General features: G+C 39.5%; 1 protein-coding gene across 3 annotated transcripts in view; it reads right to left on the reverse strand.

Moving 5' to 3' along the window:
- The window catches only part of LIMD1 (LIM domain containing 1), a 91002-nt gene that overhangs the window by 49483 nt on the left and 17857 nt on the right, over positions 1-23662 (reverse strand). The window contains exons 1-2 of one of the 3 annotated variants that reach the window (XM_074195865.1): positions 5511-13133; positions 3008-3104 (exon numbers count right to left, since the gene is read on the reverse strand). The exons of 1 other annotated variant lie outside the window; for it this stretch is intronic. The gene's annotated coding sequence lies outside the window, so the exon portion shown is untranslated. Of the gene's footprint in view, positions 1-3007; positions 13134-23662 lie in introns of those variants that run through there. One more of the 3 variants, XM_074195864.1, reaches the window with a different exon arrangement.

The following is a 23662-nucleotide window of genomic DNA, read 5'->3' on the forward strand; positions in this document are numbered from 1 at the left end:
ACCTTGTTTAAAATGCTGCCTCTAATAAATATTGACTGTGTGATCACAAGTGACTTCTCGTGAACTAGGAAATTCTCTGAGACTATATATCATTGCAAAGAAAATGACATTCAAAGAAGGTGTCAATCTGCATTGGGAGAGAGAGTTTCCTCATCCTGGACTTCCTAGTACCAATGAAATCAGAGGTTCAGTCCCTCCTTCCATATAAAATGGATAGGTTTTGGTGAGGACATAATAGCAGTTGGGACAGTGGTGGCAGATCAGGAAAGTAGGAAGGTACACTTAAGCTAAACTTGAGGGAAGGTAGTGATTCCAATCTTGTTCCAACATACCTTACCTTGCCTGATGAATTTAACCATCTTCCCCTTCATACATCCTTCAAGGCCAAACTTGACATCTAGCTGGTTGACCAACTGAACACACCATTTTCCCCTTGCACACAACCATATGAGCTATGTTCCTGTGCATAGAATACTTTCCCTCTTCATCTCTGCCTTCCTGAATCTCCATCTTCTTACAAGGCTAGACTCAGCTCATGTCATTTCCACCCTTTAGTCTTCCTCCCCATTTTGCTGAAAGTGCTCACTTCCTCCTCAGAATCCTAGAGCACTTTGTTCTCTTTTCTTCTTTGTCCCATTCTTTTCTTCCTAATGTTACTTTTATTTCTATACAAATCATATCTCATGAAGTAGACAATAAGCTACTTTAGGAAACTATTCCCTTTTTGTAATTATATCCTTAGCACCTAGGACAGTCCCTTGTATACAAGAAGGCAACACTTAAAAATATTTGTTGAATTAAAATGAATTATATACACTGATCCTGAGCCAAAGAAATATAATCATTTGGGGTTTTATGTTTTACTTTATTTTTAACAGTCAGGGACCCAAAACCATTAGAAAATGTTTATAAATAAACTTTTTAAAGAAATAGTGGAGTTTTGTTGTTAGACCTCTTTTTGAGGGCCAGCTTTTTGCCTCCAGAAATGCACAATGCAATAATACTAATGCTAATACTACTAATAATACATAGGAGGAGCCATCTGTACTTTTAACAACTGGCATTCTTAGTGCTTTTAGCCCTGAGGGAGACCAGAGCATGGGGTGAATGGGAATAGGAACTATTCTAATACATTATCAGAAGCAGAAGGTGACTTGAACATAAAGGTTTTTCTAGGTTCAAATAAGAGAATATGTGGCAAAGGGCTAGAGAGAAGCCCTCCATGTTGTTCCATCAGGCAGTGTGACTGCCCTGAGTCTTCTTGCTGCGACTATGTCAAACAGCTTAGAGACCCTGGCTCCCAACATGGAAGGACATAGGTTCAAGTCTTATCTCTGAGACTTGGGGTAAGTCCTTTCATTTTTTTCAGTGCCACAGACCCATTCTAAAAATGTAAAGTTGGAGTTTGGGTGCTATTTTAGGATTTATGAGATAGGAGAGCTAGTACCCCAACTCAGTCCTGAACCCCCTTCCCTTAGTTTTTGTCCTGGGGGGGGGAAGATAAAGGTAACTTTGTTGGCAGCTACTAAACTATATTCAGACCAGAATAGACATAAAATTGAAAGAAACTAGTTTTACACTATATCCACTCATTCATCATTATATACACTCTATTTATCCCATTATTCAACTATGCAATTACAAGCTTAATCCATTGTAGAAATATATTTTACAAATAGGTGAGCAACTGAGGTCAGTCATTTGTCACATGAGCAGAGAGTCACTCTTTCCACAAAGTCAAAGGAGAGACAGTCTTCCTAAATTAACTCATTGACCAAAATAACAAAAGGAATGGATCTAGACAGTAAGATAAAATATCAGTCAGCAGCCACTCCTGCCTTATACTGAGATTTCTCACCCAAAGAGGCTTTTAAATAAATAATATGAGATAATTTCACCAGTGTGAAATTAAAACCTGAGCTTGCTTTACTCATTAGTGGGAGTAAAATTATATGAAACTCTTCCACCAAAACACATGGATGGTACACTGATATGGACATCTGAATTTTCAAATAACTTCTTTTATACTCTCAGGTAATGAGATTTAGGACTAGAAGGGACATCGTTGAAATCCTTCCAACCCTCTCAATTTTCCATTGAAGAAACTGAGGCTCAGAAAAATTAAGTGATTTGCCCAAGAGTACCCAAAGAGTAAATGGTAGAACTGGGACTCAAAACCACATCCTCTGACTCAAATCATCTGGACAAGTCACCTCCATGGGTCTCAGTTTCCTCATTTGTAAAAACGAGGGGGTAAGGGCAGCTAGGTGGCACATTGAATAGAGTACCAGCCCTGGGTCAGGAGGACCTGTTCAATCTGACCTCAGACAATTAATACTTAGCTATGTGACCTTGGGCAAGTCACTTAAACCCATTGCCTTGCCAAAATAAAAAGGGGGGATTGAACAAAATGACCATTCAGATTCCATCTACCTCTAGACAATTCCATAAGGACTACAGGTTCACTCTGCTATAGCAGTGGGGTTAAGTGACTTGCCCAAGGTCACACAGCTAGGTAATTTGTAAGTATCTGAGGCCGGATTTGAACTCAGGTGCTCCTGACTCCAGGGCCAGTGCTCTATTCACTGTGTCACCTAGCTGCCCCTGTGCTACTTATTTAGATCTAAATTTTCATAGTTTTTTTCCTCTATTTTATTCCCATAAATATTTCTTCCAACCAGAGTGCTGTTATTTTCAAGTCTCTCCTTGACTTCATACACCCTGCATGAACCATCTATGATGCTCGCTCATTTCGTCCACCACTCTGCTATACATTGTGGTTAGAACTGCTTATAATTGGGGGCAGCTAGGTGGCGCAGTGGATAGAGCACCGGCCCTGGAGTGAGGAGCACGTGGGTTCAAATCCGGTCTCAGACACTTGATATGACCTAGCTGTGTGACCTTGGGCAAGCCACCTAACCCCATTTGCCTTGCAAAAAAACTAAAACAAAAATTGTATATAATTGCACTGGAAAGGGGAGGAAAAATAACAATAATATTCACTTACGGTATATTTTAAGATGTGCAAGCCCTGAGTCAAGCAAAGTTTCCCATCCCTTCCTCTTTCTGGGATTGGTTCATCATTAATGGTCTCAATATCAACCCTAGGAATGAATGAATTAATAAAGGAATGAAAGAGTGTATGTGAGAGAGACAGAAAAATGGAGGCAGAGACAGAAACAGAGAGGAAGAGATAAATATATATAGAAAATGAGAGAAAGCAAGAAAGAGACAAAGGAAATAGAGCTAGTTCCCTGCTATTCTCTTTTCCGTAATCTAGAAGAGAGTTCTCAGGACAAAAAAAAAAGATAAAAGAAGCTCCCAGAAAACCAAATAAAATTCGGTCTGAGAGTGCACTGGAAAAATCACAGGCTGTAAAACTCATTTGTGCCCATATAACATTTTACAGCTACAAAGGGTGATTATTTACCTTATCTCATTAATTGAGAAGTCAGACTAATCCTCTGCCTGTACCCAGAGCCTCCATCAGAGGAATTCCTGAGGTCAAGAATATGGAGATTTAAAAAAAATGGTTGCAATTCACAAAATTGGTGGGCAAGAAGGACTGGTTCATTTTTATGCTTTAAAGACAGATTGGGTCACAGTGGAAAGAATTCTGGGTTTAGAGTCTAAGGATCTAGATTTTAATCCTGGTTCTGCTTCTTACTTCCTGTGTACCCTTGGGCACTCTGGGCCTCAGTTTCCTCAACCATAAACATGGGATGGGGAAGAAATAAGTTGAATAGGTGACTTCAGAACCATCTGACATATAAATACCTAGCATTTCCCTATGGCCTTGGACAATCCATCCTTCTCCTCTCACCCCATCTAAAAGATGAAGAAGTGGAGGCACAGCGTGGACTATGATTCTCTACGCTAACTAGTGATGAAGCTGGGGCAGAAACCCAGACCTCTATCTTCCAACTACATTTGGTAGTGAGTTTCTAAGACACTTAGGTGGTGCAGTGGTTTGAGTACTAGATCTGGAATCAGGAAAATCTGAGACCAAATCTGGTCTCAGACACTTCTGAACTGTGTGACCTTGGGCAAGTCACTTCACCCTCAGTTTCTTATCTGTAAAATGACCTGGAGAAGGCAAACCAGTACAGTATCTCTACAAAGAAAACACCAAAAGGGATCATAAGGAGTTAGACATGACTAAAATGACTAAAATGACTAAACAAGAGTCAGTTTCTACATTGAAGTCACCTAAGCAGCTCCAATTAAAAAACCAATAATATTACACTGAAGTCCTAGTCAGGTGCCGTATGGTTTTGAAGGTAACCAGGACTTTTCAAGGTTATGCCAGGGAAGTCTAAGAGCTGACAGATCCCACCTAGCTGAAAAGGCTTCAGGTATGGGCACTGCAACCAACAAGTTGATAAAGAATCTTTCAGTTCTGTTGCAAAAATATGGTGTGGGGGTGTACTCAGGGTCACAGCATCATAGAGTTACAACTAGAAGGGACTTTGAAAGTCATCTAGGCCACCACACCCCTCATTTGACAAATGAGAAAACTGAGGTTGAGGGGTTAAATGATTTGCCAAAGATTTCAATAGGTAATATCGGAAATTGAACCCAGGACCACTGACTTCTCCAGGGAGTCAACATACTACAATGGCGTGGAATGGTTTGACAAAAAAGGAAAATTCTGGTAAGCAAATGAATGTTGCCCATGCCAGTTTTCCATTCCTGCTCTAACCCCAGATGAGTTTTCTGTGGGTCACCTGGGCCTCATACAATTTGGAAAGATGGTTATTTTTGACCATTTATTCCCACTTCTGTCTCATGACTGTCTCCCTAACCTCAGGTGAGGGCTGCTGACCACAAAAGATAATTGAGTCTCTAGGCAAACTTTCCAGACCCAGAGGAAAGGAAGAAGGTCAGACCAACTTGATGGGGCAAGAATAAAAATGAGGAATATTGCATAAGGCCAGAATAGGGGCACTGGGAAGGTCTTAGGATACTAACAATATCCTGGCACTTCCAACAGATAAAATTAGTGACAAATTGAATAAGATTTGGGTTGGGTTTTTTTCAGCATTCAGGGTCAAGTCTATGGGATTATGCTGTTTGGCCTTCTTCTGGACATCTGATATTCAAAAGGAGAAGCCAAATTGAACTCTGTAAGAGGTCTTGAACAGATCCAACTGGATGCAGAAATGGGCCCACCATGGCTTGGCACCAAGGGACATTCCTCCTCCCTTCCACGCCCTAGCCCTGTTTGTCCACAATGCTAAAAATAACATGAACAGGAAAGGGCTTAGCAAAAATGCTTATTCCTTATGATGCTGGGCACTTGACCAATGCAAACAGGGAGAAAAACTATCATCTACCACCCCTTCCCATGATGCCCTTGGAGAAAAACTTAACCTCATATGCTACCCCTCCCACTTCTGTTCTCTTCCCCTCATGTCCCAATTTTTTAAATTACATTAACAAAATAGAACTTTATGCAATAATAATAGTCATCCCAAAGATTAGTTTAGAAAAAGAACCTCCCTTCTCACCTTCACTGCAGAGATGGAAGGACTATAAGCATGGAATCTTGGATATCATTCTGGCAGCATTGTTTGGAGTAGTTTTGCTTTAATTGTCTTCTCTCTATGTCTGTCTGTCTGTCTTTCTGTCTCTCTCTCTCTCTCTCTCTCTCTCTCTCTCTCTCTCTCTCTCTCTCCTCGCTTTGTTACAAAGGATGTCTCACTGGATAGGGAAGAAGAGCAATTCAGAAATGAATGTAAGAGGGATTAGCTATATAGCTCAATGGATACAGCACTGGGTCTGGAGTCAGAAGGATCTGAGTTCAAATCTAGACTCAGGCTACCTAATTGTGTGACCCTGGACAAGTCACCTAATCCCACTGACTTGCAAAATCAAAAAATATAAAAGGAATGTAAAAGTGCTACTTCTTTAAAAATCATCCAAAAGTTATCCTTTCTTTTTTTACATCACAATCATTTCAGGATATACCCCTATTATACCTCCAACTCAGCGTGTCTTCTCTTATAACAAAAAGTTATAACATAAGTTAATAACATATTCAATTTTCTACAACTAGGATCTACTACTTCAAGAAAAGGAGAGAAGTACATTTCCTTCATTATTCTCCAAGGGGACCAGGATTCGACATTATAATCAGACAATATAGTCAATGTGTATATTTTCCTGGTTTTGTTCACTTCACTCTGAATCAGTTCATACAAATCTTCCTGTATTTCTCTGAATTCTTAATATTCATTGTTTCTTATAGCACAATTATATTCCATTATATTCTTATGCCCCAAGTTGTTCAACTATTTCCCAAAAGACAGCTCATTTGTTTTCAATTCTTTGCTAACACCAAAAAGTATTATTTTAAATATTTTTCTCTAAAAATGGGGGTCTTTCCTTTTCCCCTCTGACTCCTTGGGATAGATGCCTAGCAGTAGGATCTCCTATTTAAAGGGTTTTAAAAAAATACATTTAAAGTGTTTTTATATCACTCCCAGACCACAGAGGAAGTTTTTGAGGTCATTTGTGTATGTGATAACAATAAAAACCCTTCTGCTCACTCCAAATATCAAGTTTAAACAAAATTCTTCTGAGCAGATTATAAGAAATAATATTATAATTATTATAAGAAGCACCTTAGTGATCATCTAGTCTAATTCCCATTTTACAGGGGAGGAAACTGAGACACAGAAAGAAGGAATTTACCCAAGTCACCTAGATCATAGATAGAAAAAGCTGAGCTAAGATTTGAACCTTCGTCTGGACTGAATTCAGTAAAAGCACCATATCTGTATAGGCATTCCATGGTAAATATGTGTGTGGGCACCGATATCTTGAGGTTTGTGTGAAATTCCAAGGGATGACTCTATATTCCACACCCTTTGACAACTTTCAAGCAATCCCTACCTCTCCTTGCCATCTATTAAAACCAAAATCCTTACCTCTCCTATTAAAACCAAATTTTTTATATATCCACAGCACATAGTAGGTGCTTAATGATGTTTGCTGGCTTACAGAAAGCTTCTGAGGGGCAAATTGAATGTCTGTTTAAGGAGAAAACTTCCAAGAATGAGAGGTATCCCCAAGGGCCCTGGGCTGCCCTGGGAGTTATGAGGAAACCCCTTCCTAGAAGTCAGGAAGCAGATGATGTGCAGGTGTGTTGTCAAACTCAAATAGAAAGGGGAAGCAAAACCACACTCAAGGATCCCTTTGGGACACATATTGACTTAGAAAACTGCATGTTAACATTATCTATGTTCTACTGCATTTTTATTTATTTTACTAAATATTTCCGAATTACATTTTAATCTGGTTAGAACCTTCCTGGGAAGTAGGGCAGAGTATTTGACATCTCTGATGAAACTGAGATTCTAAAGTATTAAGTTAATTCCGAGGGATCTTTCTACTTGAGAGAACTATGATTCTGATTATTAACAATAACGTAAAAGAATCTTTTGAGCAAGGAATATTTTCTACAATATTACTACTATGATCATCTTTTGGAAAGTTCTGTTTTGAATCTTGGAATGAAACTGTACTTACAAATTTAGCTATTTCTAGGATTGGAGGGAATGTTAAAAGTTACTGGAACATGGTTTTAGAGCTTAAAACTTAGAGATAATTGAGTTCAGTCTTTTCAATTTACAGATGAGAAAACTAACCCTAGTGAAGTCAAGTGACTTAATCATATTTACCTCCTTTGACTAAATGTGTCTTTGACTATTCAGGACAAAGAGTCCAGTCCTTTTGCAATTCACAGAGAAGAGACTATAGAGATTACTTGAGGATAATTGAACATTAGAATGTCTGAGCACCAGGGAGGGCGGAATGTTTCTCTAATAAGAAAGACAAGTTAACACCTACAAACCAAATGTTCTCATAGACAGGCATTCAAGGCCCTCCCAGAGCTACTAGGGCAACTGATGTCATCAGCCTACCCAAGCTGCTAGAATTCTGCCTTGGAAGGAAATAAGCAAATTGGAAAAGGACTGGACTTGCAAAATCCAAACCTATGAGATTACATCACCCTTTACACCCCCACAAACTGTGTGTGTGTGTGTGTGTGTGTGTGTGTGTGTGTGTGTGTAACAAGGCAATTTAAAAAAATAACTATAAAAGGTAAACTTGAGAGGTGGTCCAAGTGAGAACAAACTGTCAATTGTTTTCCTCAATAGAATTTCAAAAACACTGTGGATGCAGATTGCACTGTCCACAACTGCAGAGAATGGAAGAGACTGGCTAACCTTTACCGAATGTCCCAGTCTTAGATTAGCAGACTTAACAGGACACCACCTTTTAAGAAGGCTCAAATTTAATTTGTTTTCCCAGCAATGTTTTGCCCAAAATAAACCTATGCCTGGAACCAGTAACAATTTAACATCTCTTCTTTCCATCCTGAAAGTCTCAAAAGAGGCCTTTTTTTGGGGGGGAGGGATTAGAAAGGTGCAGATGAAAGGGGGGGGCTGCATGGACAACTTTTAAATGTCTACATCTGGCAAAAGGGAAAAAAAAAGACTTGCTGGCAGAATAGAAGGGATCCAAAATGAAATTGTGGACACACTGAAGGAAGAGGACAAGTTTGCATACACCAGGTTACAAATTTCAGAGAAAAGAAATATTCTTTATTACCTGATTTTAATTGCCTTGATCCCAAAAGGCTGGCTTCAATTTGCCTTGATATTCCCATATGATCATTGCTTAATCACAATAAAATGTACAATTAAAAGAGGTTTAAATTTCAAGTAATGGACTGCTTTGTATTTGCTGTGGTTGTTCTTAGTGTACACATAGCTTCTGGGAGAAGATCTTCCTGGGACTCACAGAACCTTAGAAAATTTAGAAAAATTTTAGAAAAATTTTTCATCCAATGAGAGCCTATTGTAAGTGTCTAATTAATAACTGACAATGAATGGAAAAAGAGCACCAGTCATCTGGTCCTCCAAGTTCTCAACCTGCCCTGTGTTCCTCACTATCTCTCATCCCCATAACCAAGCTGTTGCCAAGGTTCATAGATTTCATCTATATATCACTTGAATACTCCCCTTCCTCTCCTCTGAAACTGCCCCCATTCTAATGCAGATCCTCATCATCTCGTGCCTAAATTACTACAATAACAATGGTGCTAGCTCTGTCTAATTCGTCTACTCCACTTCATCCTCCATTCAGCAACATGATGTTTCCAAAGCTCAGATCCAACAATGTCACACCCTTTCTCAATAAAGTCCAGTGACTCCCTATTACTTCCAGGTAATCCAATACAAAATGCTCTATTTGGAATTCAAAGTCCTTCATGACCTTGTTCCCCCCTGCCTTTCCAGTCTTCTTATATCTTACTTCCTACCACATTCTCTTCAGCCCAATGACACTGGTCTCCTGGTGGTTCCAAGATACTCCATCTCAAAACTCTTTTTTTTTTAGGTTTTTGCAAGGCAGATGGGGTTAAGTGACTTGCCCAAGGCCACACAGCTAGGTAATTATTAAGTGTCTGAGGCCCGATTTGAACCCAGGTACTCCTGACTCCAAGGCCAGTGCTTTATCCCCTACGCCACTACGCCACCCCATCTCAAAACTCTTAAGAAATTACTCTAGCTGTTCCCATGCCTAGAATATTCTCCCTCCTCAACGCTACTTGAATTCCCTGGCTCCCTTTAAATCCCAACTAAAATCCCATCTTTTGTAAGAAGTCTTTCCTAATCCCTCTTTATTCATGTGTCTTCTCTCTGGTAATTATTCAGGTCAGGGATTGTCTTTTGCCTCTTTTTTGTGTCTACTATACTTAAGACAGCGCCTGGCTAACAGTAGGTGCTTTAATAAATGTTGACTGATTGCAGACCTTAAACTGGCATAGAAAAGTCCTTTGCTGTTACAATCCTGAAGCTTTTATGTTTCTATCTTGTCCATATGGATATGAGAAGAGATTTTCCCATTTCTATTCTGGATACCAAGAGGAACACCATAAATAGAAGTACAGAGAAGCAATCCAATAAGTAAATCAAGAAAGGAAATGAGACAACTTTGGTAAGGTTTCATCACAGTAAAACGATGCTGGCTTCTCTTTGAGATCTTGCTGTGCTCACAAACCACCTGCTCAATGACTCAGTCTAAAATGGTGGTAGAGTTCAATGCCAAGCTCATTCATTTACGAAGAGTAAATAACAGCTGACCTTCTGAAGGTGCTTCAAAATTTGCAATGCACCTTAACCATACATTAGGCAGCTGACACAGTGCACAGAGCACCAGGCTTGGAGTCAGGAAGATATGAGTTCAAAAATCCACCTTTATATACTTCCTGACTGTGTGACCCTAGACAAGTCACTTGCCTCAATGTTTTTATTCTGTAAAGAAAATAAGCATTTATTAAGCTTGAGATATGTTTGAAATTGCATTAATTATTTTACAAATATTATTCCATTTTGATCCCCATTGCAAAACAGAGAGAATAGCACCAACCTCCCAGGGCCTTTATGAGGATAAAATGAGATATTATTTGTAAAGGACTTTGTTTTACTGCTATTATTATATTATCTCCATTGAGCCTTATATAACCCTGTAAAGTAGAAATAAGTGTCTCCATTTTACATTTATGGAAATTGAGGTTCAGTTGGATTAAGTGACTTGCCTATGGTCCCATAGCTAGTAAGCGTGAAAGTCAGGATTAGAATTCCTTATTCCAAGTCCCACTCTATCCATTAGAATACATTGTCCCTATTTTAGAAATCCACTTCTCTCCCTGCTTTGAAAATCAAAATAACATAACTTTGTACCTATCCTTTTGCATCTTGAGGCAGCATAATATAGTGGGACAAGTGCAGAGTCTGGAGTCTGAGGTCCTACCTTCAAATCCTTGACATAACTTAGGGGACTATGGGCAAGTGGCTTTACCTCCCCTGGGCCTCAATTACCTCATCTATCAAATGAGGGGGTTGGAACAGAAAGTCTTCCAACTTTCAATCTATGATTCTATGATCTCCCCCACTGTCAATAATCTTTCAAAGTTTATTGACAACAGTTCAGTGAACATATCTATGCCATTCAATCCAGTCAACCAAATAAGGATTCATTCTCACTTTCACACTGGAATTCAACTCTCACTTTAAAAATATTCAGTCCAGCCTGTCCAGATGGAAGATCAGTGTTCTCAGTGAAGAAGCTGAAACAACACTAAGACTTGAGTTGTTCTCCTTTTCCTTTGTCCTCCACCCCAAGAGAGTGCCCAGCTGCTTCCCTTTTTGATGTTCCAGACAAAGGTTTAAAAAAAAACAAGTTTCTTTGTCATGGAGAGAATTATTTGCAAACCTCAGCTCCTTCTGAGCAGAAGCCTTCCTGAGACTTTCAATTCAGCTACCACTCTTTATTCTTCCTTGCTTCTGGACCCCTTCTCCTTCCATCTCTCTCTCTCTCTCTCTCTCTCTCTCTCTCTCTCTCTCTCTCTCTCTCTCTCTCTCTCTCTCTCTCTCTCTCCTTCTTTCCTTTATTTCTTCCTTTCTTTCCTTTCTTCCTTTCTTTCTTTCCTTTCTTCCTTTCATTCATTCATTCTTTCTTTCTTTCCTGAGCAACTGAGATTGTGACTTGCCCAGGGTTACACCAAGTTCTACCTAGCTGTCTGTCTCATCTTTTTTTTTCCATGTCCTGTTCCATCCTAGCTCCGAGAGTTGTCTGGACCATCTACGGCTACAATGATTTCTTTGGAGTTCAGTTTTGTCTTCTACAATGGGATTATCTGAGCCTGGATCATCAGATTTTTTTTTAGCATATCACATCCTCTTAAATCATATTCCTTTTTTGAGTATCTGAAAGAGGATCATAACAAATTGTGAAATCTGCCTTTCTGAAAGCTAGGGAACATGACTGACTGACTATGGCCAGAGTCTTCCACCACTAGCAACTCTCAAATAAAATGATTATGTTTTATTTAACATACAGGAAATAGCTAGTTACCAAACTAGGAGTCATTTCTGAATCAACTTTCTGGGTACAGTCAGACCATTGACCTGTTAAAGCAAAAATCAATACAAAACTAGAAGAATGAATAAAATGAGAAGATAGAGTGTGTCACTGAGGTCATTCTGGTCTGACCTATTCAAATAAGCTGCCACATGAAAAGACAGCAAAATGGATAAGAAGACAAACATCAACACAAATTACCTCTATGGGGAAGTCTGTTAAAAATGGAGAATTCGGGGGCAGAGCCAAGATGACGACAAGAAGGGATGGAGTCTTAGGAGCTCTCTGATAAAACTCATAAACTAAGGACTCTAACTAAACTTTCGAGAGACAGAACCCACAGAGGGACCCATTGAGGCAGTTCTCCTACTCAAGGTAACCTGGAAAAGAGCTGAAAGGCTCTGCTCCCCAGGGCCGGAGGGGCGGCCCGCCAGAGGGGTGGCCCGCCAGAGACAAAGAACTTCAGCCTCCCAGAGGCAGCCCCAGGGCTCTGGGAGCCGTGCAGTGGGGGAGTCTCCTGATCTACAGGGAGCACTGGGCACAAAGTGTGGGAACAGCGGGGGACCTCTGCCAGAGGGAGCACATGGAGCCCAGCCCTCAGGGTACACAGCAAGCAGCCTGGTCTTTCTGCAGCCCTGATCCAGGAAACAGAAGCAGGCGGAGCCGGTAAGCAGGAGCCCCCAGGGCATGAGCCCATTGAGCTGAGGGAGGGGAGTGAAGAGAGAGAGACTGCCAAGCTCTGTCCTCTGCCCCTGGAACAGGACTCTGGGGCTCTGAACGCATTCAGATACTGATCCCAGTCTAGGCCCCCCATAGAACAGCAGGGGCCCCCCCACCTCGGCCCCATGGCAGAGGGGGGGGCACATATGGTCATTCACAGACCAGGAGGGAGGACAGAGCCTCACACACCTAGACCCTTGTGGGAGTGTCCTCAAAGCTTAGGAAGCACCCCAGAACCAGGCCCAGGCTGGGAAAATGAGGAAGCAGAGAAACAAGAGGAACACCATTGAGAAATATTTTGCAAATGAGCCCAAGAAGGATCAAAATACTCAGTCTGAAGATGAGGATGCATAAGCTCCAGCATCTAAAGACTCCAAGAAAAACAGAAATGGGGATCAGGCTATGACATAGCTCAAAAAAGACTTTGAAAATCAAATGAGAGAGTTAGAAGAAAAACTGGGAAAAGAAAGGAGAGAGATGCAGGAAAAACATGAAAATGAAGTCAGCAGCTTAGTCAAGGAAATCCAAAAAAATGCTGAAGAAAATAGCATGCTAAAAACCAGCTTAGGTCAAATGGATAAAACAGTTCAAAAAGTTATTGAGGAGAAGAATGCTTTAAAAAGCAAAATTAGCCAGATGGAAAAAGAGATAAGAAAATTCTCTGAGGAGAACAAATCATTCAGACAAAGAATAGAATTCAGGGAGATTGATGAATTTACCAGAAATCAAGAATCAATACTTCAAAACCAAAAAAAAAATGAAAAATTTGAAGAAAATGTGAAATATCTCATTGAGAAAACAACTGATATGGAAAACAGACTTAGGAAAGATAATTTAAAAATTATTGGAATACCTGAAAGTCATGATCAGGAAAAGAGCCTTGACATCATTTTCAAAGAATTACTACAGGAAAATTGCCCTGATATTCTAGAAGAAGAGGGCAAAATAGAAATGGAGAGAATCTACTGATACCCCCGAGAAAGAGATCCCAAAAAACCAACCCCTAGGAATATTATAGCCAAGTTCCAGAACTCCCAAGTCAAAGAGAAAATATTACAAGCAGCCAGAAGGACACAGTTCAAATGTCATGGAGCTGCAGTCAGGATCACACAGGACTTAGCAGCAGCTACATTGGAAGCTCGTAGGACTTGGAATATAATATCCCGGTAGGCAAAAGAGCTTAGAATGCAGCCAAGAATGAACTACCCAGCAAGGCTGAAAGTCCTCTTCCAGGGAAAAGATGGACTTTCAATGAACCAGGGGAATTTCAAATGTTCCTGTTGGAATGGCCAGAGCTGAACAGAAGGTTTGATCTTCAGATACAGGACTCAGGTGAAGCATAGAGATTGGAGGAAAAGGGGAAAATATGAGGGACTTGATGATGAACTGCATGTATTCCTGCATAGAAAAATGACACTGATAATACTCATATGAACCTTCTCAGTTAACAGAGCAGGTAGAGGGAGCTTTTATAGTTGAAGCACAGGAGAAAGCTGAATTTGAAGATAAAATATGGTGTGAAAATAGAGTCAATAGAAAAAAAAAAGGAAATGTAATGAGAGGAAAGAAAAAGGAGAGGGGGAATAGGCCAAGATATTTCATATAATAAGATTTTTTTTATTACAATGAGCTATTGCAATGATATGGAAGGAGGGGAGGCAAGGGGGAATGAGGGAACCTTTGCTCTCATCAGAGGTGGCTAGGAGAGGTAATAGCATATATACTCAATGGGGTATAGACATCTGGAGTAAGAAGGAGGGGGGAGCAGGGGGAAGGGGGGATGTGAATAAAGGAGGAGAGGATGGACCATGGTGGGAGAGTGGTCAGATATAACATTTTCTTTTTTACTTCTTGCAAGGGGCTGAGATTGGAAGGCCTGTCCAGGACCATAGGGCCAGGTGGATTCTGGGCCTAAAGGATGGTATGGGGGCTCAGGGCTTCTTGGCCCCAGGACCAGGGATCTGTCTGCTGTGCCACTCAGCTACCCTACAGCAGAGTCAGAGTGAAAGGAGAGAGAAAATATAGTACATGGGAGTGGAGAAATAAGAAAGGAGGGAGTTGCGATCAGCAATGGCAACGTTGGAAAAATATGGAAGTCACTTTTGCAATGGACTTACCATAAAGAATACGATCCACCCACGACAGAGTTGTTGGTGTTGGAACACAGACTGAAGCACATTTTTTATTATTACTATTTGGGGGGGGGTGCAGGGCAAATGGGGCTGGGTAGCCTGCCTGGGGCCACATAGCAGGGTGATCTTTGAGTATCTGAGGCCAGATTTGGACCCGGGTGCTCCTGGCTCAAGGGCCAATGCTCTGTCCGCTACCCAGCCACCCCTACTATTATTACTATTTTATTTTATTTGGGGTCTTTTTTTTTCCTTCTTTTTGTTTTTTGCAGGGCAGTGGGGATCGGGTGGCTTGCATGTCACATGGCTGGGTGATTGTTGGGTCTACAGGGCTGGATGTGGGCTCAGGTGCTCATGGCTCCAGGGCTGGTGTTTTGTCCATTGCGCCACCTGGCCATACCTACAATTATTACTATTATTTTTTTTAATTTTAATTTTTTTCTCTCCCCTTTACTTTATCGCTCAAGCAAGTCTATATTCATGAGGGGGAGGGGCTGTTTTGTTTACTCTTAAACATGAATATTTTATTAATGTAAAAAAAATTGTACAAAATGAGAATAAAAAAATGGAGAATTCAGTAAAAACATAATGAGAATTTATGCCTGAAACTGAACCTATTATCAGTCACCTAAAATATTTTGCTCTTCTATACTTCCTTATTACTGCCCAGTGGCCTCATAATCACATTAATCCATGAGATCCTTGAGAACAGGGATTGATTTTTGCCTTTCTTCATGTGTCTAGCACTTTACACATTGTTTGCTGCATAGTAGATGCTTGATAAATGTTAAATGATTGACACAAAACAACTCTGAGGTGGGAAACTAGGTGACACAATGGATCAAGTACTGTGGCTAGAGTCAGAAAGACCTGCGATCAAATTCAGCCTCAAATACTTACTAGCTATATGACCCTGGGCAAGTCATTTCACCTCTGTCTACTTCGGTTTCACATCTATAAAATGGGGATTATAGCACCTACATCATACAGGTTTTGTGGAGACCAAATGAAATATTCATAAAATGCTTAGCAGATTACCTGAAATACAGTAAACAATTAGTAAGTTCTTACTTTCTTATTTTTTCCCCTCCCTTCCTCTCTGACCCCTTTCTTCTTTCCTTCCTACCCTTTATCTAGGACAGCATCCCAGTCAATCGGGTTTGCAATCTCAATGCTACCCTTGAGTCCTCACTCTCATTTACCCATATGTTCAAATCAGTTCCCAAATCTAATCATTTCTACCTCCACAACATCTCTCACATTTGTCCTGTCCCTCCACCTGCATGGCTACCTCTCTTGTTCAGGCCCTCAACACTTCTTACTTGGACAGTTACAATGGCCTTCTACTTGGTCTTTCTGCCTCAAATCTCTTCCAATTCTAACCTTTCCTTCAGTTTCCATGATGATTTTCCTAAAGCATAGATCTGATCCTGTCCATCCTTCCTCCATCCCACATAAACTTCCATGGTTCCCTATCACCTCTGGATCAGATATAAAATACTCCAGCATTTAAAAAGCTTCAAAGCTTACAGGTTATGATTAAGAAGTAGGAGACTTAGAGGGTAGAATATTGCATACATTGCTTTGTCATTCTTTGTTTCTCTTTGTTACAAGGAAGAACTCAAAGACAGTGGGTGAGTAGATTGGGAAATGACTATGATAATAAAAGGGCATAAATTAAAATGGTGGGTGGAGAGAAAGATCATTAAAGGGATAACACAACAAAGCATTATGTGAGTTCCAAAGGACAAAGGTTTTTAAGTGGCAGGCATAATCAGAAAAGGTTCCATGGAAAGGCAAGAATTCAAGTTGGGCTTTAAAGGACAGAGGCAAAATGACAAAGGTGGCAAAAGATGGAGAGAGTCAATGTAGGTGGTGCTATGGTGAGAAAAGATCTTTAGTTCAATATAGATGAAGTTGTGAATTAGGCCAGTGGTTAAAGAAAAGAGTCTTGAATTATGTAAGAAAAATTATTAAACTGTTTATAATCTTTGACCCAGTGATCTCCTTACTGGGTTTACAAATCCAACAGTTTAATGGAAGTTTGAAAAGGCCTAAATGTATAAAAATATGCATAGGAGCAATATTTGTTACAAAAAGACAAATAAAATTTATGCCCAGCAACTAGGAATGGCTGAACAACTTTGTTACAGAAATAAAATGGAAAATTATTGTCATAAGGAATGATAACTATAAAAAATTCTGTGAAAGATGGTAGATTTGTATGAACAAATGCCCATAGAAGAAAGCAATTTCATAAGAATTATATACAGAATGAACATAATATGTAAACAAAGATAACATTAAAGGGCAATGTTCACAAGGTTTTATTTTTATTTAAACACTAACAATGTTAGTCCCAAATTAATAAAGATAAAATATACTTTTTCCCTAGTAAACTACATTCATGATGACTATCTTTTCATCTGGTTAAGTGGTTTCACTTAATCACAGATCTCCATTTTAAAAATAAACTAAGGTTCACACAGGTAAAATGTTTTGCTTATGGTCACATAGCTAGTAAGGGTAAGAGTCAATATCTGAATTCAGTTCTTCCTGACTTCAGGTCAAGCATTTCATCCATTATTCCCTATTTTAGAAACCAAATTTTCTCTTTGTTTCATGAAAATACATTTTATGAGGTGTCTGAGAATGTGCTGTGCAGTTTCACTGAGTTAAAACAAAATATATTAATTAAAAAATCAAGTAAAGGGTGACTACTCAGAGTCATTTCAGGTATAAATAAAAGCACAGAGGGGGGAAACCACAGTTTAAAATTTGAGAGACTTAAGAACTCTGATCAGCATCACAATCAACCATGAATCCAGTGGTCAGATGCTAAAAGAATGCTACTCATTTCCACTTCCTCATCAAGAGGTGATACGGTGCAGCATGAGACATCCATTGCTTATACATGGTCAAAATGGAAAATTGTCTTCTTTGACAATGCATATTTGTTATAAAGGTTTTATTTTTTTCTTTTCTTCTTCAGTGGAAGGGTTAGGTAGAAAAGGGAGAAAAATTAATTTTTACTGTTAAATATTTTTAATTTCAAATAAATAAAAAATAGAACTTGCTTAGGAAACAAAATAATTCAGTTTGAACATAGATTGCATGGAAATAATATAAATTGAATTTAACAGATTGTGGAGGTTTTAAAGACTTATACATAGGCATTTAACATTTAATTCCTGGGCAATAGGTAATAAAAATTTTTGATGCAAGGAATTACATGGATATAGCTGGACTCTGAGCCAGGAAGACAAGTTCAAATTCTGGCTCTAACATTGTCCAGGGTCTTTGGACCTCTTCAAATCTCAAAATGGGGTTAATAATACATATGTTCTCTATTTTACAGGATTAAACCATAACATTAAAGAAATACTATGATTCTTATGCATAAAGGAAATTGTTATGACTGGACAAAATAGAGGTAGGAGAAAAAAGAGGCAGAAGGAGGTTAAGGAAACATGGTTGATACTGAGGGCCTAAACTAGTGTGGTAGCACTAAGAAGAGAGAAGGGTGGGGGGGCAGAGCCAAGATGGCGGCGTGAAGGCAGCATTTCCTGGGAATTTCTTCCCCCCAAACTCCAAAAAAAAAAAAAAAAAACCCAAACAAATGGTGACACTAGCCAAAATTTTGAGGAGCAGAACTCACTGAAAGACTGAGTGATATATTTTCTCAGTCCAAGATAACTTAGAAGTTCCACGGGAAGGGGCAGCTAGGTGGAGTAGTGGATAAAGCACCAGCCTTGAAGTCAGAAGTATCTGGGTTCAAATCCGGTCTCAGACACTTAATAATTACCTAGCTGCGTTGCAGCCTTGGGCAAGCTACTTAATCCCGTTTGCCTTGCAAAAACCTAAAAAAAAAAACAAGTTCCATGGGAAAGGTGTGTTTCACTGGGACCAGGGGTTGGAAAAAAGCCACAGTGCAGCCCAGCCCAGAGATCACCCACAACAGCTTGAAGGGCAGGGGGGGGGAGCTCTACTCCACTACAATGTGTGTAGAGTGAGGAGTACCAGCCACAGAATCTGCAGTGAGAATCAGGACAAAGCAGCCTGCATCCCCTAGAGATGGTAAGGGAAGTCTGCAGAGATTTCTTTGCTCTCCCTGGGGTAGGACTCTGCTGTTTGCCTACACTCAGATATTGCAGTTTGGGCTTCCATACTAAGACAGCAGGATCCCTCAATATAGCCCCAGGGCAGAGGGAAGTATGGGAGGCCATCTACATATCAAAGCACAGGCAAGAGAGCATAAGACCTTGGAGGAATAAAGGTTCCAGTGGGTTATCCCCCCCACCAAAAAAAATCCAAAGCCTTAGAAGTGCTGTCTTGGGCTGAGGAAATGAGTAAACAACAGAAAAAGAAGAATCTGACCCTAGAGAATTACTTCAGTCCCATGGAAGATCAAAACACAAACTCAGATGACAACAAAATCAAAACTTCTATATCCAAAACCTCCAAGAGAAATAGAAAATGGGCTTAGACTGTGGATGAGCTCAAAAAAGGACTTTGAAAAAAAATTAAGGGAGGTGGAGGAAAAATTGGAAGGAGAAATGAGAGTGATGCAGAAAAATCATGAAAACCAAATCAAAAGCTTGGTGAAAGATATACAAAAAAATATTGAAGGAAATAATATGTTAAAAACCAGTTTAGGCCTAATGGAAAAAGCAATACAAAAGGCAAATGAGGAGAAGAATGCCTTAAAAAGCAGAATTGACCAGCTGGAAAAGGAGATAAAAAAGCTCTCTGAAGAAAATAACTCCTTCAAATGCAGAATGGAACTAAAGGAAGCTGATGACTTTGCAAGAAATCAGGAAGAAATAAAACTCTTCCAAAAAAGTCAAAAATTAGAAGAAAATGTGAAAAACAACCGACCTTGAAAACAGATCCAGAAGAAATAATTTAAAAATTATTGGGCTATCTGAAAGCCACAACCAGGAGAAGAACCTAGACTTCATTTTTCAAGAAATAATAAAGCAAAATTGCCCTGAGATCCTAGAAGCAGAGGGTAAGATAGAAATCGAGAATTCACCAGTCACCTCTTGAAAGAGATCCTAAAAGAAAAACTTCCAGGAATATTATAGCCAAATTCCAAAACTCCCAAATCAAAGAAAAAAATTCTAAACACTGCCAAAAACAAACAATTCAACTACCGAGGCTCCATAGTCAGGATTACACAGGATCTGGCAGCATCTACATTAAGGGCTCATAGGGATTGGAATATGATATTCCAGAAGGCAAAAGATCTTGATTTACAATTGAGAATCAACTACCCAGAAAAACTGAATATCCTCTTTCAGGGGAAAAGATGGACTTTCAAACTTTCCTATTGAAACAACCAGAGCTGAACAGAAAGTTTGATCTCCAAGTACAGGACTCTGGTGAACTATAGAGGGGGTGGAAGAGAAGGACTAACTATGAGGAATTTAATGTTATTGAACTGCTTGTATTCCTGCAGGGGAAGAAGATATTGATAACTCATATGAACTTTCTCATTTATAAGATATGTTAGAAGGAGCATATGTAGACAGGACACAGGAAGGAGCAGAATATAATGGCATAATAGAGTAAAAAAGATGGAGTCAATGGGTGATAAAGGAAAATACTGGGAGGAAGGAAAAGGAGATGAAAAAGAAGCTAAGAAATTTCACATAAGAGTCAAGAAAAAGCTTTTTCAATGGAGTGGAAAGTGGGTAGGCAAGGGGGAATGAGTGAGCCTTCATTCTCATCAGAAATGGCTCAGAGAGGAAATAACATACACACTTAATAGGGTGAGGAAATCTATCTTACCCTAAAGAAAAATGAGAAAAAAGGCATGGGATAAGGGGGAATGGGGGAATAGGTGATAGAAGAGAGGAAAGATTGAGGGAGAGGGTACTCAGGTTCAACACACTTTTGGACAGGGTCAGGATGAAAGGAGAGAGAATAGAATAAATGAGAGTGGGGAGGAATAGAGTTACAGCTAGTAATAGCAACTGTGGGAAAAAATATTGAAGCAACTTCTCTGGTGGAATTATGATAAAGAAAGCAACTCACCCCAGAGAGAGAGCCACTGGAATCTGAACACAGACTGAAGTACAATTTTTTTCTCTCTATTCTTGGGGGGGGGTTATATTTACTCTTATGTTTACTCTTATAACACATTCAATTTACATCAATGTATGGCATGGAAACAATGTAGCGACCATTAGACAGTCTTCTGTGGGGGGGTATTGAAGAATTTAGAGCCTTGAAAAAATGATGGATACATATTACTATTGTATGTAATTGGAAAATAAATAAACTATTAAAAAATTTTTAAAAGAGAGAACAGAGGATGGATGCCAGAGACACGTGGAGACAATATCAATAGCACATGGTAGCAGATTAAAGATAGGAGATAAACTATAGAGGTTTCCCCAAGCCTTCAAACTCTGGAGACATGCTGAGTGGTGGTACCACAGATAGAAAAACAGTGAAGTCTGAAGGAGAGAAAGAAGCTCCCCTATAGATATATTGGTTTGAGACCCTTGAAGAAGAAAGAAGGGGCATCTTGGATGAAGACAATTGAAGATACATAATCTGGGCTGAAGAGAACAATTTGAGGGCTGTCTTCTGTAGAGTGATACTTAAAGCAATGGAATGAATGAAAAGAATAAAGGAGAGTACTATAAGAGGAGAGGAAAGGAGAAGAGAAGATAAAAATGAAAGGAAGGAGAGGAGAGAAGAGAAGAGAAAATGAAAGAAAGGAGAAGAGAAGAAAAAAGAGAAAAGAGAGAAAAGGCAAGGAGAAATCCTGGAGAAACATTTCCCAGCAAATCAACCTATCCCTGAAACTGGTGTCAAAGATATCTATGAAAGACTAAATGACTCTGGAGAGGATAAAAGGCAAACTATCAGCAGCCTCCTCTCCCTTCTGACTGGAGAACAGGAGCACAGATTCCTCCCAAGGCCTTCCTTTATAAGGCAGAACTCACTCTCAGTTCCTCCCCTCTGCATCGGCTACTTTGCTCAGTTTTCATCTCCATGGAAGATGCCAAGATGTTGGGTACTCCCTAACAGTCTCCAGGTCCCTACTTTCCTGTCTATTTTTTGTATTGTATATTGTGTATTCTGTGTATTAACCGCCCCCTTCCATTTGAATGTAAACTCCCTGAGGATAAAGACTATCTTTTTTTTTCCCTGATTAATTATATCCCCAGTACTTAGTGTAAATGTTTATTAGAATGGATTGGAGAAATGAGAGAAAACAAATCCATTCTGTTGGGGTGAAAGGGAAATAAATTCCTGAATTTTCCCCATGTCTGGAAAAAAAAGCTATTTTAGTTAGTTCCTCAAATATGTATTCACTGAGAGCCAATTAGGTGCATATGAGAAGCAACAGAAGAAACTGGACACTCACATTTCTAAACAGATGAATCTTTCTTCCCTTCTCTTCTGGCACCAGATTAAGTCACTCACTTAATTAAATGCACCATTCTCTAACATGTGTGGAAGGACAGATGCCCTAGGAGCCAGGGGCCCAGCCTTCTATTCCAAGTTCAACTGGCGTAATGCATGTTATAGTCAGTTAAAAAAAAAGAAGAGCAGACATTTCTCCATGAAACAAGACAAAAACTACAATTCAGGAGCAGGCTTTGAGCTGAATGTTAGAATGGGCTAGAAAATAGATAAGGCAATTAAAGCAAAGAAATTTCAGCATTAGCTTTCTGTAAATTTCTGAGGGATACATTGCTCTTCTATTCCTGGTAAAGAAAAGCAAAACTGTTCATTTCCAAATATAAAAATGGGAGATGTTTAAAGATCTACCTGGGGAACCTCAAAGAGAGGATATAATTTGGTGATCTATTTGGAAAACTCCCAATAAAGGAACAAATTCTCTCTACTGATGCCTCTTCTTCAGTGACTTATTAAAACTTAAGAGATTCCAGAGTCACCTGGGGAACTTGAGAAGTTAAGTGAATTGGTTACAGTAGTACTTCTCAGAGGCAGAACCTGAATCCAGGTCTTCAAGTCTTCCAGGCTAATATGATATCAATTGGGTGAGTGGAAAATTAAATAAATATGTGCCATGGGACCATGGGTTTGAAAGTGAGAGAACATCTTACTAACATGAGAATGCATAAACCAGTCCCTTCACTTTCTTAAACTTCAAAGTTCTCTTAACTTATTTGGGGGGATGGGGGAGGGTACATCTGGATTTTCTTAGCATAAGAGATTTCTAATGAAAAAACTTCATCAAGCAAAAGGGCAACTATTCTGCAACTTAAGAGTTTTAGAAAAGTGCTTAGGGGGCTGAGCAAATGACTTGCCCAGGATTCTAGAGCCCCAGAACTTAAATCCAGATCTTCCTGATTTTGAGAGCTACATTGCCTCATAGTAGGCAGCTGGGTGTATATTGAATAGAGTATTGTATTTAGAACTGGGAAGACTCATCTTCATGAGTTCAAATCTGACTTCAGGCATGTACTAACTGTATGACCCTGGGCATATCACTTAACCCTGCTTATCTCAGTTTCTTCATCTATACAATGAGCTGAAGAAGGAAATGGCAACACACTCCAGTATCTTTGCTAAAAAAAAAAAGTTGGGCATGACTGGAATACCTGAACAACAACAAAACAATGTCAAATTACCTCTCACATTGGGGGAAGAAACCCTGTAAATTCTATCTGACAAGCAAGCGTCTAATGGAGATAATATATGTCTAATGCAGAGTAAACCTCAAAGCCCTTTATAAATGTTAGCTATTATAAAATCAGCAACAAAAATTAAACACCTACCATGTGTGAGACATAATAGTAAGCACTGGAATACAAAGAGAGACTGTGCTCCTGCCCACAAGAAGCTCACATTCTAATGGATGAGACAACATGCCAGCAACTATGTATGAATAT

Source organism: Macrotis lagotis, chromosome 7 (assembly GCF_037893015.1).
Source record: "Macrotis lagotis isolate mMagLag1 chromosome 7, bilby.v1.9.chrom.fasta, whole genome shotgun sequence".
Lineage (NCBI taxonomy): Eukaryota > Metazoa > Chordata > Mammalia > Peramelemorphia > Peramelidae > Macrotis > Macrotis lagotis.